At 38.6% G+C, this 17782-nt stretch overlaps 1 pseudogene; it reads left to right on the forward strand.

Moving 5' to 3' along the window:
- Positions 1–15890: 15890 nt before the first annotated feature.
- Positions 15891–17483, forward strand: LOC122751391 (annotated as a pseudogene).
- The last annotated feature ends 299 nt before the right edge of the window (positions 17484–17782 follow it).

The raw sequence follows: 17782 nt of genomic DNA on the forward strand, positions 1-17782 counted from the left end.
CATCTGAGAGAGGGCAACATCTTGTTTTATTTGTCCTAAGTCGGCAGGAGTATATGTATTAAATGAAAGTGGCTGAGAGACAGATATGGCTCTGGATGAGGAAAGAGTTTTCAATCATTTAGCATTTAAATTTTTATTTATTTATTTATTTTGGTAAGGCAATTGGGGTTAAGTGACTTGCCCAGGGTCACACAGCTAGTAAGTGTCAAGTGTTTGAGGCTGGATTTGAACTCAGGTTCTCCTGAATCCAGGGTCAGTGCTCTATCCACTGCACCACCTAGCTGCCCCAATCATTTAGCATTTAAATCCCTTCTTAGACCTTATTCACTTTCATAAACTCAGTAGTCCAGCTTTGTTGGCTTATTTGTAGCTCTTCAAATGTGTCATTCTATCTTCCCAAGGCTGTCTTCTCCTCATATCTTCAATAAATTCATTCCTCACCTACAACCTTTCATTTTCCTAGTTTCCTTCAAGATTCAGTTCAAATTATACCTTTTGAAGAATGAATGTTCTGGTTTACCTGGCTGCTCTGTTTCAGTTGTTTCCAACTCTTTATGATCCCATTTGGGGTTTTCTTGGCAAACATACAGGAGTAGTTTGACATTTGCTTCTCCAGCTCACTTTATAGATGAGGAAACTGAGGAAAATAAGGTTAAGTGACTTGCCCAAGGTCTCACAGCTATTAGGTATCTGAGGCCAGATTGAACTCAGATCTTCCTCACTCCAGACCTGGTGATCTATCCACTGTACCACCTAAAATGTATATTTTAAATTCCTAGATATTTACTCTTCATCTCTCCAATTGGAATGTGTCCTTGAGAGCAGGGACTTTTTTTGTTTTGATTTTTTCTTTTTATCCCCAGTGCTTAGTTAGCACAAAGGCAACTACTTGATAAATGATTGTTTACTGACCAAATAATGAAACAGGATTTATTAAGTACCTACTATGCACCAGAAACTATGCTAGACAAAAACAAATATTCCTAGCCTAAGAAATAGAGCAGTCTAAATGTGCAATGTGCTTCCTCGGGTAGCAATAATTTTCCATCACTAAAAAACTTCAATGGGAGGCCAGAATCCCAATTGTCAGACACATTGTTAGAAGAGGTTATTATTTGGGTATTGGTCTGAATTGACCTCTTAGGTTTGGTCCATATTCAAAATCCTCTGAGATTAAACCAAGAATGACAAAAGAAATAAATATTAAACAGTTTTCTGTATAATGTTTGCTCTGCTGGGGAAGAAAAATAAATGCAATGAACTTCTTTTAGTAGCTAATTATAGAAATCAGTACTCAGGGTGTGTTCTTTTTACCATCACACTAGACTGCCCAGCATTTTTACTGATTGCATCATAATATTCTATAATTTTAATGAACTGAAAGGATATTTTGCAGATGGACAGAGGTTTTAGACTATGTTTAGATGCCTCTAACTAAGATAGTTTGGGATTTAGAGACAAAAAGATCAGGATTTGAGTCCTGCTTCAAGCTCTTATGAATTTAGCTTCTCTGACCTTCAGTTTTCTATTCTATAAAATGGGAACAATAATAGAATTTAGCTCACATGGGTGTACTAGTTGAAGGTTATAATGCATGGAAAGCACTTTGCAAACTTTATCATACTATTTAAATGTCACCTTTTATTATTAATTGATACCAGTGTAATTCATATTTCCTAAATACACATTAACTATTTTGTAAGGTGAGCGAGGATAGAGGCATCTATATCTCTCTGAATTTTTTTTAATAATTCATGAAAGATATTGTCACCTTCTCATTCTCGGTAAGTAATTTGATTTCAAACTGGTCAAACTTTATTTGGATACAAATCAACATCCTTTCTATATCTGTGACATGATAGAAACTTGTTTCAGTGGCTTATTACAGAATTCAGAACTCATAGCATCCAATTCACCCACAAATACTCATGTGCTTCTTATTTCCCTGCACCCATGACCAATTAACAACCTGGCAAACTGGCTACATGCCAAGTCTCTCTCACATCAGGCCATGGTTCTGTTGTTTTTAATTCCTCATTACAGTACATTATTCTATGCTGAGAGAGATAACCCTTTTGTTTCCTAATATTTCCCGATTATTACTATTATTTTTAGCTCAGATTAGTTTTGTGCTAGGGGAAAAGTATGGAAATGGCATCCATGAAAACAAAATGCCCTCTTCCCCCATTCTTTATAGAAAAATAGGCAAGAAAAATTCACCCATGCCTCTTAGGTCAACGAGAGGCAATGATCTGTGGTGGAAAGGGTGTTGGGTCCTTGTAACTTGTTTTGCATCTTGGATATGATGTTTGCCTCTGTGACTGGCAGCTACCATACTTACATAAATTTCAGTTCCCCAATCTTTGAAATGGGAATAATACTTTAATTTGTACTTGCCCTTTCTACCTATATTATCTTTCATGTCCGTGCTCTTTTTGGCACTTATTCAGCTATAGCCTTATTTTAGACCTTTATTATCTCTAACCTGGATTGTTGCTGTAGTTTCCTAATAAGCCTCACTGGCTTATATCCCTCATCATTCAAGTCTATTCTCCACAGCTGACAAAGGGTTTATACTTAAGTGCAGGTCTGACTATTGGCAACACTTTACCCAATAAAATCCAATGGCTCATTCTTGTCTCTAGGCATAGGGCATAAGGACTAGACTTGTGATTTCATTACTTAGGAAACTCCCTGGGTGATGAAACCCCTTGGTCAAAGTAGGTTGGCACCTTATCTGTAATTTCCAGAAGCTTCCTAGTGCACTGAGAGATTAATTGATTTTCCCAGGGTCACACAGAGAATATATGTCAGAGGTAGGATTTGGAAACAAGTCTTTTGAGGCTAGCTATCTATCCTTTATTCCAGGCTGCATCTTAATGTCTATAGGATCAAATGTAAATGGTTACATTTTTTTACCCCCAAAGATTCTGTCTCCTTATGTACAGCAGCCATTAAAAAATCCCAATGCTGATTGGCACAGGAAATTTGACTTGCTCCATTTTCTTTTCTTTCCTTCCTTCCTTCCTTTTTCTGCAGGACAATAAGGGTTAAGTGACTTGCCCAGCGTCACACAGCTAGTAAGTGAAACCAGGTCCTCCTGAATCCATGAGGGCAAGTGTTTTGTCCACTGTGCCACCTAGCTGCCCCCATTTTTATTCTTTTATTTGGGGCCTGCTCCATTTTCAATCTGGGCTTTCTTTAGGGGGGTTTGGTGGCCCTCTGTCCACTCTTGTTCAGTACTCCTAAACTCAAATGATCCACTAGTCTTACTGTCTCCCTAGTAGTAAGAATTACAAGTGAGATTGCTGTATGGTTATATTTTAAAGAATCTGGCCACAATCTAGCTTTCCAGTCTCATTTATACATCACTCTCCTTTGCACACTTTACAGCCTAGCAAAACTAATGTTCTCTCTGTTCCTCATACATGGCATTCCATCTCCTCTCTGTGTGTCTTTGCCCTGGATATCTACAAAGCCTGGGAAATAGTCCTTTTTCATCTTTGGAAGAGAGGTTTTAATCTTTTACTTCCTTGTAGATCAAATTTATGATTATGTCTTCAATATTCTCTAATCAAAGCTACTAGATATCTCAATGTTACTCGTGGTATCATTTTAGCCAGTTAATATCAATTAACAATTAAAAAAAATTATTTATGGGGCAGCTACGTGGCTCAGTGGATAGAGCACTGACCCTGGCTTCAGGAGGACCTGAGTTCAAATTTGGCCTCAGACACTTAACTCTTAATAGCTGTGTGACCCTGGGCAAGTCACAAGCCCCAATTGCCTCACCAAAAAACATTATTTACTCCTATGTAGTTAAAAAATAAAAAGTATACAAGTATACATATATCATCCCCAAATCTGTGTGCTACCCCCTCCTCTGTTCAATGTAAATGCAACTCGAACTTAAAGTCACTGCTTCTTCCGGCCAAGTTTATTTCCAAATGTAGACTAGCTGTTAGACAAATTGTTTCATTGATGCCAAGCTTTGGATCCTCCCCACTTCCACTGAACCACTGCTAGGCTGGCTAGACCAAGTGACTCTTCATCAGTCTGAGCTCCTGAAAAAACTCTGGTATGGAATCTCATAACAACACATCTGCTTTTCCAAAATTTCGAAGTCGCATGAATCCCTGTACGAAAAGATAGAAGACACAAAAATGTTTCAGCTGTATCTCAAAGACTTGCCCAGGAGGACATGTAATCATGGTGGAACCAGATGAGAGAGAATTTGAACAGAGGCCCATTTCATTTAGTCCTCCTCCCCTAAAAGGAGCTGGAATGAAAGAGGCCAAGTTGGCCCCATAAGAGTCTTTTGCATGTATGCTTGATCCTGGTTCAGTAACCAATTGAAAAGTATAGTGAGCAGAGAGGAAAGAGGCAAATAACTAGACATGCTCCCAAGTCCATTTTAGGGAATAAATCAGAGCATGCTATATACAGACCTAATACCTGGGTTCTTATTGATCAGTTGTCCACTATACATATGATAGGGTTATTAATGCATTCTTCAAATTAAACTTATCCTTTTATAAATTATAGATTAATTGCAGAACTTTAGGACTTAGAGGATTCCCAGCAATCATCAACTAGTTCTTATTTATGGAGGAGAAAAAAGCATAGAAAAGCAACTTCCCAAAGGTCAACAGCCAAGTTATTAGCACAACTGATTTTTTCAATTCAGTCTCATTTAATAAGTATTTCTAAAGTACATAACTTATGCAAGACAGGATAATAGGTTTCTGGGTATAGAAAAATAAGATGAAAAACAGTCCTTTCCTTCAATAACCTTATATTCTGTTTTTATTGTTCTGGTTTGGTCACTTCAGTTGTGTTTGACATTCTTTGTGACTTTATTTGGGGTTTTCCTAGCAAAGATACTGGAGTGGTTTGCCATTTCCTTCTTCAGCTCATTTTACAGCTGAAGAAACTGAGGCAAAAAGAGTTAAGTGGCTTTCCCAGAATCACACAGCTAGTAAGTATCTGAGACCAGATTTGAACTCTGATCTTTTTGACTCCAGGCCTTGTGTTCCATCCAGTACACCACCGAGCTGCCACCTTACATTCTATTACACACACACACACACACACACACACACACACATATATACATATATATATACTTTTTTTTTACTCTCAATCATTTTTTACAGACTACAATCTCTGATCTTTTCATCAAAACATACTGCTTGATATCCTGATTATAAAATGAAATATACATATATACACACATATGTATATATGTATATATAAGTTCTAAGAACATATATTTCAGTTTACATATATACATACTCATGTATACATATACATATATTCATATGCATATTTATACCATATATATACACATGCATTTGTGCATGCCCACCTACCTACCTACCAAGTTATCTACCTATCTACGTACCTACCTACATACATATATCCTAAAGTCTGCTTGTAAGGGATAGAAGCATTTAATGAATAAGTATTAGTATACATTTAAGTTATAAGGCCAGTGACTAACAGATAGATATTCTTTAACAAAAATTCTATCAGAACAGCCTTGGATGATAAGTAGGTTTATGATACTTTGATAGCCATCTTTAGTCTCTTTTCTATCGCCTATTTTAATTTAGATAACAATATTGCATATTCATCCAAAGGTCAAAGTGCTATGCTGACAGATTCCAAATGAAAGTCAAAGATAGTGTTCAGTATATCCACAAGATAGTTTTATAATTATCTTTACTTTATACAAATCCAATAATGTCCCTTTAAGTGTGGTAGTGTTTGTTTAAAGAATCTTGTATGATTCCCATATTGGCTAGTCATGTAAGGCAAATAATATAGATCCAAGGGTCCCAAAGGACCTCCTCTTCTTTTATCAGAGGGATCTGTCCCATATCTATACTTCTATAAGGCTTGTTATTTCTTCCACCTACAATCATGAACCTCTGCTTTCCAAGAACTATTTGTTTGACTCCAAATTTGGAGAACCCTAGGACTGCAGTCCCATTTTTGTGATGCAACTTCCATACTATCTGTTTGGCATTATTTACTCTCATGAGCTTGGACTGGCAAGTTCAGACACAACAACTCTGGCCCAATTACACTACTCCATTTTCCCACTTGGTCTGGTTTAGACAATATTGCCCTTCCACTTTCTGGGCCAGAGTCCACTTGTGTCTTTTGCTAGGTTCCCAGAAACACATGTCATTACTTTATACAATTCTTTAGAGTGCTCATCATCTTTTCTCCACCCTGTTCTCCTTTCTCCATGTCATTTCCCAACACCCAATCCTGCTGCTGTAGCTAGCACCACAATGTCTTCTACAACAATGTTGATATTCCCTTGCTTTCTTTTCATCCCTTCTTCCCAAGACACCCTAAAGGCAGTAGCTATTGTTTTGTTACTCATTTTTAGTTGACTGAAATGTCATTGAATTCCTTCTCTTTTCTTCCTTCAGCAGAAAAGACTAGAATAGGATTTGCTCAGGGACTGCTTTACTGCTCATCTTAAAAGTGAAAAAAATATTCACAATGATTACTTCCTATTCTCATTTGGACACATAACTGTATCTCACAAAGCAATATGGGAATGTAATAAACTTCCTTCAATGATGGTTTTAGGATTCATTAGTGGCTTCAATAGGCAACTGATAAATGATTTCCTTAACAAGAGGAGCAAAGGGAGTTATTTCCAGAAAGTGGGGGAAATTAAAGCAATGAAAATCAGAGACAAGGGAGTTTCCTTGGCTTTTCTGATGCTTCTTTTTCTTTGTTTCTAATCATTTTTTTAAAATTTTTTCCCTAGTGAGTTTAGTAACCAAGTGAATACCTGAGAGTTCTGAGAATGCTCACTAGGAATGGCAGGAAGATCAAGCCTAATGTAGAAATTAAAAAACATAATAAATTTAGCTTTATTTAGAAGAATATATGAATTTGAGTGAGTGTGTGTGTATATGTGTGTATGTGTGTGACTGTATGATGTAGTGGAATAACCTTAACTGAAAGTCAGTAATAAAAACTCAAATGTATCTGGTACTTCAAAATTTATGAAGTGTTTTCAATTAATCAAACATTTGTAAAGTATCTACTTACTACAATGTATAATGGAAGTATTATCATCATTTTCATTTTAACAATGAAAATATCATGGCTCAGAAAAGTTAATTAAGTGACTTGCTGAGGGCCAATTAAATAACTATCAAGACAGAACTCAAATTCTTATCTATTTGGATTCCAAATACACTGTGCTTCCAACTATACTAGATATGTAGTTCATGATCTGGTATTAAATTATGTTACTATGAGTAAGTCACTCAACTGGTATGTATGAATTTCCTCATCTCTACAATGTGAGTGATTAATTTATGAGCAACTATTTTTATAAGATTGCTAAGAGAGAAGCACTGTTCATCATGGAGTATTATCCACCCATAAACTTTTTATTCTTTCAAATACTTAACCCTGAATGAATGTTATATGTTACATTTCAAGCTTTTGCGTTGTCTAAGAGCATGGATTCCGCCAATCCAATAAGCATCTAATACGTAGCTATTATGTGCAGGGTATTATTCTAGGTGCTGGGAAAGCAAAGAATGAACTGGACATATATTTTCAAATATGAAAACTGTTGGAGAATTCCTCAACCTAGAGGGCCTCTGACATTCTCAGAGAGAAAAATTTTTTCACCTGTGGTCCACTTGCCTAAAGGTCAGTAAATCAGTGGGAAAAACTAGAAGATAAAATGTTTAATTAATTTCAGCTGTTGAGTAGTTGCTAGGTAGATAGATATTCCCTGAAACAAAAGGAGATACACATACATATACATAAATGAATACATACATACACATATATGAGAGAGAGAGAGCATGAGAGCGAGAGCATGAGAGCGAGAGAGCGAGAGAGCGAGAGCGAGAGCGAGAGCGAGAGCGAGAGCGAGAGCGAGAGCGAGAGCGAGAGCGAGAGCGAGAGCGAGAGCGAGAGCAAGCGAGTGGTAGCAATACTTGGCCACTTTCATTATTGGGATGTTGAGGAATAAGTATAGGATGTCAGGCAATTTGAAGGAGAAACTGTTAACCTCAGAGGCTTAGTTGCCCCAAACCAGGCCTGTTGCAGTAAAATAATATTTTTGCTCTATCTATCTGTGCAGGAAAGTAAGAGGGGAACGGGATAAGGAGGGAGGGGTGAAAGAAGGGAGGGAAGATTGGGGGAGGGGGAAGTCAGAAGCAAATCCCTTTTGAGGAGGGATAGAGTGAACAGTAGAATAAATATCATGGGGAAGGAAATAGGATGGAGGGAAACAATTAACAATAGTAACTATGGGGGCAGGTAGGTGGCACAGTGGATAGAGCACCAGCCCTGGAGTCAGAAGGACCTGAGTTCAAATCCAGCCTCAGACACTTGACACTTACTAGCTGTGTGACCCTGGGCAAGTCACTTAACCCCAATTGCCTCACCAAAAACAAAACAAAACAAAACAATAGTAACTGTGAAAAGGAGAAAAGAGAAAAATATTGTACAAGAAATTTTTGTAGCAAGTCTTTGTGGTGGCTAAAAGTTGGAGATGGAGGGAATGCCATCAGTTGGGGAATGACTGAAGAAGCTGTGGTGTATGATTGTGGTGGAATATTATTGTGCTGGGGGAAATGACGAGAAGGATGATTTCAGAAAAACCTGGAAAGACTACTATGAACTGATGTATAGTAACGTAATTGGAACCAGGGGAACATTGTGCACAGTGACAGCATTATTGCTCTATGAGCAATTGTGAATGACTTAACTACTTTCAGCAATACAATGATCCAAGACAATCCCAAAGGAGTAATGATGAAGCATACTATCCACCTCCAGAGAAAGAACTGATGTTGATTGAGCACAAACTGTAGCTTGCTGTTTTGTAATTTCTGCTTTTTTGTTACTTGAGCCTTTTCGTATTAAATGACTAGTATGGTAATGTTTTACATAATTGCACATGTGTAACCTATATCTGTTTGCTTGGCACTTCAAGGAGGGGGGAGGGTAGGGAGGGATGGAATGAGAGAGTGATAGAATTTGGAACTCCAAACTTTAAACAAACAAACAAATAAATAAATAAATAAATTGATAAATGAAGGAAGGAATGAGGGAATGAATGAATGAATGAATAAGGAAACAAATAAACAAATGAACAAATAAATTAATTAATTAAAGATAATCTTTTTACTATAACTTAATCTCATCAAAATATTTTATTTAGATAATAAATCTCTAAACTAGTGGAGGTGTTCCTCACATTAGTATTATTTAGAGACATCCTGTCCTTGCCAGCCTGAAAGTCTTTACACAAACTGGTAGCCCTATTTCTCTGTCTTTTAAGTTTCCATTTTCTAGAGAAAAGATGTTTTCCCCAAACTTGCATTATCTAAATTTGTCCTCCATAAGATTGAAATAAAGTCACTGCTTTCAAGGGGCTTTTGTTCTATTAGAAGATACAACATATAGAGTCTTATATAATATATATGGTAATTTGAGGGCCAGAAGTATAGCACTATCAACTAGAGGGATTCAGAAAAATTTCCTATGGAGGATGAAGGGCAGCTAGGTGGTGCAGTGGATAGAGCACTGGCTAGAATACTGGCCCTGCATTCAGGAGGACCTGAGTTCAAATCTCACCTCAGACACTTACTTGTGGAGTGACCCTGGGAAAATAACTTAACCCCAAAATTACCTCTAACATCTGGCACCATCTCCAGTTGTCTTGATGTATATCTTGCTACTGGACTCAGATGACTCTGGAGGAGAGGGTGAGGTTAGAGACATTACACAGCCTTCCCTCTTTTCAATTCAATGAAAGTCATGACATCATCCTGATGTCATGGTTCTCCTTGAGAATGAAGGACAAACATTATAACATAGGGGATGGCACATGAGCTGAACCTTGAAGGAAGCTATGATAAATTCATCTAATGAAATATAGCCTATACTACCATTTTTTGGTGAAAAATTACCTTTTTTGGTTTTTTCTTTTGGTGGGGCAATGAGGGGAAAGTGACTTTCCCAGGGACACACAGCTAGTAAGTGTCAAGTGTCTGTGGACAGATTTGAACTCAGGTCCTCCTGACTCCAGGGCCAGTGCTTTATCTACTTGGGTTACCTAGCTTCCCCAAACTTATTAACTTGTAGTGAAATGACCCAGCTATAGTTCTTCATAACTCATATTTTTTGGAAAGCTGTTTTGTCTCTTCAAGAGTCTAACATGATTGTTCATCATTTCCATTGGTGTTTGTAGAATATGGGCTGTTTGCACACCTTAGAATGAATGTTTTCATTGGCTTTCCCATGAAGGTGGTCACACCTGCATCATGAGTGTCTATTAATTAGTAAAAGAAATCAATAAACATTTGTCAAATGGCTATTATATGCCAGATACTGTGCTAAGCACTGGAGATAGAAAGACAAACAAAACAATACTTTCTCTTCAGGAATTTGTAGCCATCATTTCCATATGTTCTTAGATTTTTTTTTTAATGAAATACTGCATATTAAGAAAAATAGCAGGGGCAGCTAGATGGCACAGTGGATAAAGCACCGGCCCTGGATTCAGGAGCACCTGAGTTCAAATCCGGCCTCAGACACTTAACAGTTACTAGCTGTGTGACCCTGGGCAAGTCACTTAACCCCAATTGCCTCACAAAAAAAAAAAAAGAAAGAAAAATAGTGGTGGTTTTCCATTACATGTTTTCACTTTTAGAAGCATTTGATTCAGGTTTTTTGTTTTGTTTTGTTTTGTTCCGGGGTTTGCTTTTTTGTTTGTTTGTTTTTTGGGTTTTTTTTTTTTTGGCCTGAGACATGTAAAACAATGTAGCTTAGTTATTTGTGGGGCTCACAGAAAACTGGGCAGAAAAGTAATGAAAATCATATACCTTGAAAGAAGTTTTCTTGGTTCTTTAGCTCCAATATTCTGCTTGTTTTATTGTGTGCTGAAATCTGATTTCATAGTAACAGGCTTAGAGCTGGAAGGGACTGAAAAATGCATCTAGTCTATTACCATCATTCTTCAGATTGGGAAACTGAGGCATAACGGATTTCAGTATTTTTCCAAGGTCACCTGGCTAACCAGTAGCAGAGGAAAAATTTTAATTAAGACCCTCTGGCTTCAAATTTAGTGCCCTTACCTCTTTCTGGGATCCCGGCAGTCAATTTTTCAGACAAATCCTGAACAACAGAAGGGCAAGGCTAGCCACGGATGCAGAACAGTTAAATCTTTACCCAGGCAAAGAGCCTTAAGGACAGCTCCAAACATTTGTGAAGTGGCAAAGTTTGTCTTCTGTGCCAACAGTTTCCTAAGTAAATAAAAGATCACAGCAAATCAGAGGCCAAGCTCTTTCTTGTGGCCTTGCCACCAGTGGTATTTCTCCCTTGTCCAATCTTGTTATATTTTTTACCTTGGGATGTCCCCTTCTAGATTAAGGAGCTGTTGGCTCTTCCATCTGGGGAGCTGGAACACTAATAAAACTGCCCTATGGGCAGAAGCATTAATGAGGGAGAGTCTGGACACTCCACAGCCTTTCATTTATCAAGGAGACAATATTTGCATACAGTTTGATTGCAATAATTGCATTTGTAATGCTTTAATGTGTTTACCCTGTCCAACCTCCAGGACCCTATTTTTAATTTTGGGGAAAAAAGCATTTAAATAAGTGTTTAAATTGGCCAGATAAGCAAAATCTCTAACTCCAAGTTTGTTTGTTTTTTCCAGTTAATGAGCCAGTCCCTTGACACAGGAAGCTCAGCCTAAGTTCAGGGGTATTTATTGTGTAGGGAACTTCCGAAAGCCAGACTGTTTGTTATTCCTTTCAGTACAGCTTAAGGGAAAGAGCAATGATTCATTAATATGCTGATATTTTTCATAATTATCCTAATTAGTATTTTTCCTCCTCAGACCAGCTGGCAGCCTAGAAACAAAGGTTAAGTCACCAACTATGATCTAAGCAAGGACAGTTGCTGCTAAGGTTCTGAGATGTTGCATCTCAGGGATTCTAAATTTGCCTCAGGCAGCTATGAATGGCTCTTGGCAAAAATGTTGATTTGAAGAAAGTTTAGCATTGGAGCCCTTTCCTCTACACTTTATCATCCTTCTTCCTCTTCTTATGGTCCACACACATCTCTAAGTGTCAAGGCTATTATGTTATTCCTACCCACTGACATTCATAATCAGTTTCTCATTCTCCAGAATCATCCTTTCTTTCCCACACCAGAACTCCCATTACTAAAAAGCCTAGCTGCTATCCAAGAAATATTCAGATAAACTAATTTCTGTAGAATCAAACACCCAGTATAACATGTCTGGTCAACAGTTTGGATGCTCTTGAATATAAACTGATCAACTAAAGGGAAGTTCTAAAAATTGTTTCTTCACCTGGTTTCATATTTTCTATAAATAGAACATTTACTTTAGTCAAAGAATTTTGCAACATAGGAGTGCAATCTCCCACTACCAACCTCTCCTAAAATTCACTCTTACATTAGGCCTCTAGTCCGTTTCTCTTCTTTACAGACACAGTTCTCCTTTTGGTTCCTCCTTGCTCTCTTTCATATATCCTCCCTGTATCTGCTTCAGCTCTAGGACATTTCCTTAATCCATCTATCTCTAAAGTAACCAGTGTGTTATGAAATACAGTTTTATCTCTGCATTACAAGTAGTATGTTAGTTGACTCTCCAGGGTTCTCTAAATATCAGAAGTGAAACATTTGTAAGGAGGAACGGGGTGAAAGGAGAGAAAGAAAAGCAAAAAAAAAAAAAAAGAGGAAAAAAGTAGCATGGTTCATCCCCCAATTTAAAAAAGAATGTTACAAATATGCATTTAAAAAATACAAAAATCTTTACTACAACAGGGACTGTTTTTGTTTGTTTGTTTGTTTTGCGGGGCAATGGGGTTTAAGTGACTTGCCCAGGGTCACACACCTGATAAGTGTCAAGTGTCTGAGTCTGGATTTGAACTCAGGTACACTCCTGAATCCAGGGCTGGTGCTTTATCCACTGCACCACCTAGCTGCCCCCTGGTTTTGTATTTTTTAATGTTTATTTGAAATGAGTAACAACATTAGGAAAGTTGCAGGATATAAAATAAATCCACATAAATCATAAGAATTTTCATATATGATAAACAAAGCCCAGCAGTGAGTGATGGAAAGAGAAATTCCATTTAAAATAATTGTAGACAATATAAAATATGTGTGTGTACCTGCCAAGACAAACCCATGAAGTACATGAACACAATTACAAGACACTTTTTACCCAAATCAAATCAAATATAAATAATTGTAAAAATAGCAATTGCTCATGGATAGGCTGAGCTAATATAATAAAAATTCCAAGAATATCAAGGGAATTAATGGAAACAACAACAACAACAACAACAACAACAACACAGGAAGGTGTACTAGCCATACCAAATGAAAAACTATACTATCAAGAATCAGTGATCAAAACTATTTAGTATTGGCTAAGAAAGAGTTTTATACCAATGGAATAGGTTAGGCACAGGAAACACAGTAGTAAATTACCATAGTAATCTACTGTTTGATAAACCCAAAGACCCCAGGGATAAGAACTCATAATTTGACAAAAACTGCTGGGAAATCTGGAACATGTATGGCAGAAACTAGGTACAGACTGATATTGTATACAAAAATAAGGTCAAAATGGTTACATGATTTATACATAAAGGGTGATATACATAAATTAGGAGAGGAAGGAATAATTTACCTCTCAGTTTTATGGAGTAGAGAAGAATTTATGATGAAAAAAGAGAGAGAATATTATGAAATGCAAAATTGATAAAGCTGGGAAACAATTTTATAGCTAGTGTTTCTGTTAAAGGTCTTATTTCTAAAATATATAGAGCACTGATCAAATATATAAAAATACAAATCATTCTACAATTGAGAAATAGTCAACGGATATGACCAGACAGTTTTCAGAAGAAGAAATCAAAGCTATTTATTGCCATATGAAAAAAAAATGTTCTAAGTCACTCTTGATTAGAGAAATGCAAATTAAAACAACTCTGTGGTACCACCTCAGACATATCAGATTGGTTCATATGACAAAAAAGACAAATGATAAATATTGGAGAAGTTGTGCAAAAATTGGAACGCTAATTCATGGTTGGGGAGTTGTGAAATAATTCAACCATTCTGGAGAAGAATTTGGAACTATGTCCAAAAGGGTGTGGAGCTGTGAATACCCTTTGACTCAGCAATTCCACTACTGGGTCTGTATCCCAAAGATATCATAAAAAAAGGAAAAGGACCCATGTGTATAACAATATTTATAATAGCTCTCTTTGTGGTGGCAAATAATTGGAAATTGAGGGGATGCTAATCAATTGGGGATGGCTAAGCAAGTTGTAGTATATGAATGTAACGGAATACTATTGTGCTATAAGAAATGATGAATGAGCTGGGCAAAGCCAAGGCAGTGGAGGACAGGCAGTGACTCCTTGGAGGTCTCCCCTAATTCCCTCCAAATCCCTTTAAATAATGCCATAAGACAATTCCTAGAGCAGCAGAACCTACAAAAGGACTGGGCGAGATAATTTTCCTTCTAAGGATGGCTTAGAAGATTGGAATGAAAGGTCTGTAGTACCAGGGTGAGAGTGGAATGCAGATCCAGGCTGCACCATGCAGCCACAGCCCCAGCCCCAGCCCCAGCCCCAGCCCCAGCCCCAGAGAATCAGCCCTCCGGAGTCTTGGAATCAACTGAGGTAGCAGCTACTTCTGGAACTCAGCTCACAGCTTGGTGAGGGGGTCAAGTGGCTGGTAAAGGTGATATCGCAGGGGTCTCTGCTGGGGCTGAGGTGGAACTTTGCCGTGTTGCCTGTGCTCAGAACCAGAGAGCAGTCTTGCATGGTGGCTCATGTGGGCCAGGGATGCAGGCATTCCTGGAGGTTGCAACCTCAGTAAAACAAAATTCTGTTCCTGGGTTAAAGAGCTAGCAGACCTGTGGTTATTTACAGACCAGAGCACAGGCCAGGGGAGTCTAAAGCTTGCCTCTCCTTAAATCATACCACCTGAAACAACCTGAAGCTTGGGACAGTGTGTCCTGGAAGCAGTGCCCCACTTTAAGATGGAGTTAAAAGTCAAGAAACAGACTGGCATAATGAGCAGACAGAAAAATAAAATGTGGACACCAGAAAGGTTCTTTGGTGACAAGGAAGATCAAAATAAACCCTCAGAAGAAGTCAAGGCTCCTACATCTAAAGCTTCCAAGAAAAATATGAATTGGTCTCAGGCCATGGAAGTGCTCATAAAGGACTTTAAACATAAAATAAGAGAGGTAGAGGAAAAAGTGGAAAGAGAAATGAGAATGATGCAGGAGGGTCATGAAAAAAAAAGTCAACAGCTTGAAAAGCCAAGTGGAAAAACGTCTCTGAAGAAAATAATTGCTTAAGAATTAATATAGAGGGTGGAGCTGGGGCCCCCAGGCTCAGTCAGGAGGAAGTGGGAAGGCGCCCTGGTGGTCACTGAAGTCGGGACTGGCGGGCAGCAAGACTTGCCTGCACCCTGGCTGCGCCGCCTTGGCTGGGTCCTGCTGGGGCACAGGTGCCCCTAGAGGAGGCCGCCTGCACCCCAGGGCTCCTGCTGGTTCTGAAAAACTTTAGTATGACTGTTCAGAAAACATTGATGAAAATTTCAAGACGTATTTCTCTCCAAGTGGAGATTTAAAAGAAAGCCCCAGCATGTTATGGAGACAACGAGGCCAAGATTTGCCAGGATGAGAAGGCATGAATGGCTTGTGATTTGCATTGTTGGAGGGAGTATCCAAGTCCATAAACTCACAGGGTCATCAAATAATATTTCCATAATGAAGCCTGTTGATGGGAGATGTATGTAGATGACATTGGTTTTAGATATCAAAATCAATGGATAAAGTGGGGAAGATGTGGAAAAACTTCAAATACAGGTGTCAGAACCTTTTTAACCATGAAGGGGGAACAGCAGTGAAAATATAGATGTGAACTCCAGTATCTGTCAAGGAAAGGAACATCAGCATAGGGAATTTGGCTCCTCAGCAACAAAGCAGTCCCTTACAAGAGAATGTTGCCTTACAACTTGAATTAAGCCCTTCAAAGAATTCTTCAAGGAGAAACCAAAATTGTGCCACTGAAATCACTCAGATTGTAGAAATAAGCATTGACAAGGAAAATGACTCATGCATCACCACAACAGGAAAGAGTCGTGCAGAGAGACTCCTACTCTTGACATGCTCCATGGGATGGGAAGAAGAAACATTCCTGTTCTACAAATACGCAAAGTTCATTAGATACTGAGAAAAGGTTTGGTAGGACCAGAAGCGGTCTGCAGAGAAGAGAGAGACGATATGACGTGAGCTCTGTCCATGACATGGAGAGTGTCTCTAGCAGGATGTTGGGAAGCTGCTCTCTGAGGCAGAGGCTGCAAGACACTGTTTGGTTATGCTTTCCCATGAGAACTTATAATAAACAAGCAAAACCCCTCTTCTAATAAAAGAAAAATATACCTTTCTGAATTAATGTTTGAAAAATGTCCTTTTCCTGCTGGATCAGATCTATCCCAGAAGCGGCATTTGATTAAGCAGCACACGGCTCCCATGAGCCCACATTCAACCTTCTTTGATACCTTTGATCCCTCTTTGGTTTCTACTGAAGATGAAGAAGATTGACTTCGGGAAAGAAGACAGCGTGGATCCTCCTCACAATGCACAAATACATACCTTTGAGGCCACTGCACAGGTTAATCCCTTATATAAACTGGGACTAAAGTTAGCCCAAGGAATGACTGACATGAATGGAGAAAATGCTGTCTCCCCACAGGGGAGCTGTGACTCTGAAGAGGACACCACCACCCTCTGCCTGCAGGCTGGGAGGCAGAAGCAGCATCAGGGCTCCAGAGACAGCCACACCCATGCCCACACTGGCCGCCAGGGAGCATGGAAGGTTCACAAGCAGATCTACTACATTCGCTGCCTCGTGCCTGATTTGCTTCAGATCACGGGGAATCTGTGCTATTGGGGTGTGATGGACCATTATAAAGCGGAGGCCCTCCTTGAAGAGAAGCCCGAAGGCACTTTCTTCTTGCTCAGGGACTCTGCGCAAGAGGACTACCTCTTCTCTGTGAGCTTCCGTCACTACAACTGGTCCCTGCATGCGAGCATTGAGCAGTGGAACCACAACTTTATCTTCGATGCCCATGATCCCTGCGTGTTTCACTCCTCTACTGTAACAGGGCTCCTTGAATATTATAAAGACCCAAATTCTTGCATGTTTTTTGAACCGTTGCTTACTGTATCACTGAATAGGACTTTTCCTTTTAGCCTGCAGTATATCTGCCGCGCGGTGATCTGTAGGTGCACCATATAAAAAGGGATTGATGGCCTCCCTTTACCATCAATGTTACGAGACTTTTTAAAGGAATATCACTATAAACAGAAAGTTAGGGTGAGCTGGTTAGAGCGAGAATCAGTCAAGGCAAAGTAAATTCCATTCAGTGCCCCAAGGAGGCTTTTATTAGATTTGCTTTCATGTGCATCCAATGGTGTACCAATAGCAAGTACTTGTACCAGTATTAGGTTTTTTGAAATATCGTACTTAATCTTAGTTTTAGTATCTGTCACATGCTCTCTGCTGTTACTTATTCAAATAATTGTGGTGCCTATTGAAATAATTAGTAGAGGACAAAGTTGCACATGTTCAATAAGGCCTACCCCTACACAAACACACAGTTGCTGATTTTTCTAAATGTTTGGTTTTTAATAGTTGTAGTAATAGGATGAAGC

This window comes from Dromiciops gliroides, chromosome 3 (assembly GCF_019393635.1).
Source record: "Dromiciops gliroides isolate mDroGli1 chromosome 3, mDroGli1.pri, whole genome shotgun sequence".
In the NCBI taxonomy this organism is placed as follows: Eukaryota; Metazoa; Chordata; class Mammalia; order Microbiotheria; family Microbiotheriidae; genus Dromiciops; species Dromiciops gliroides.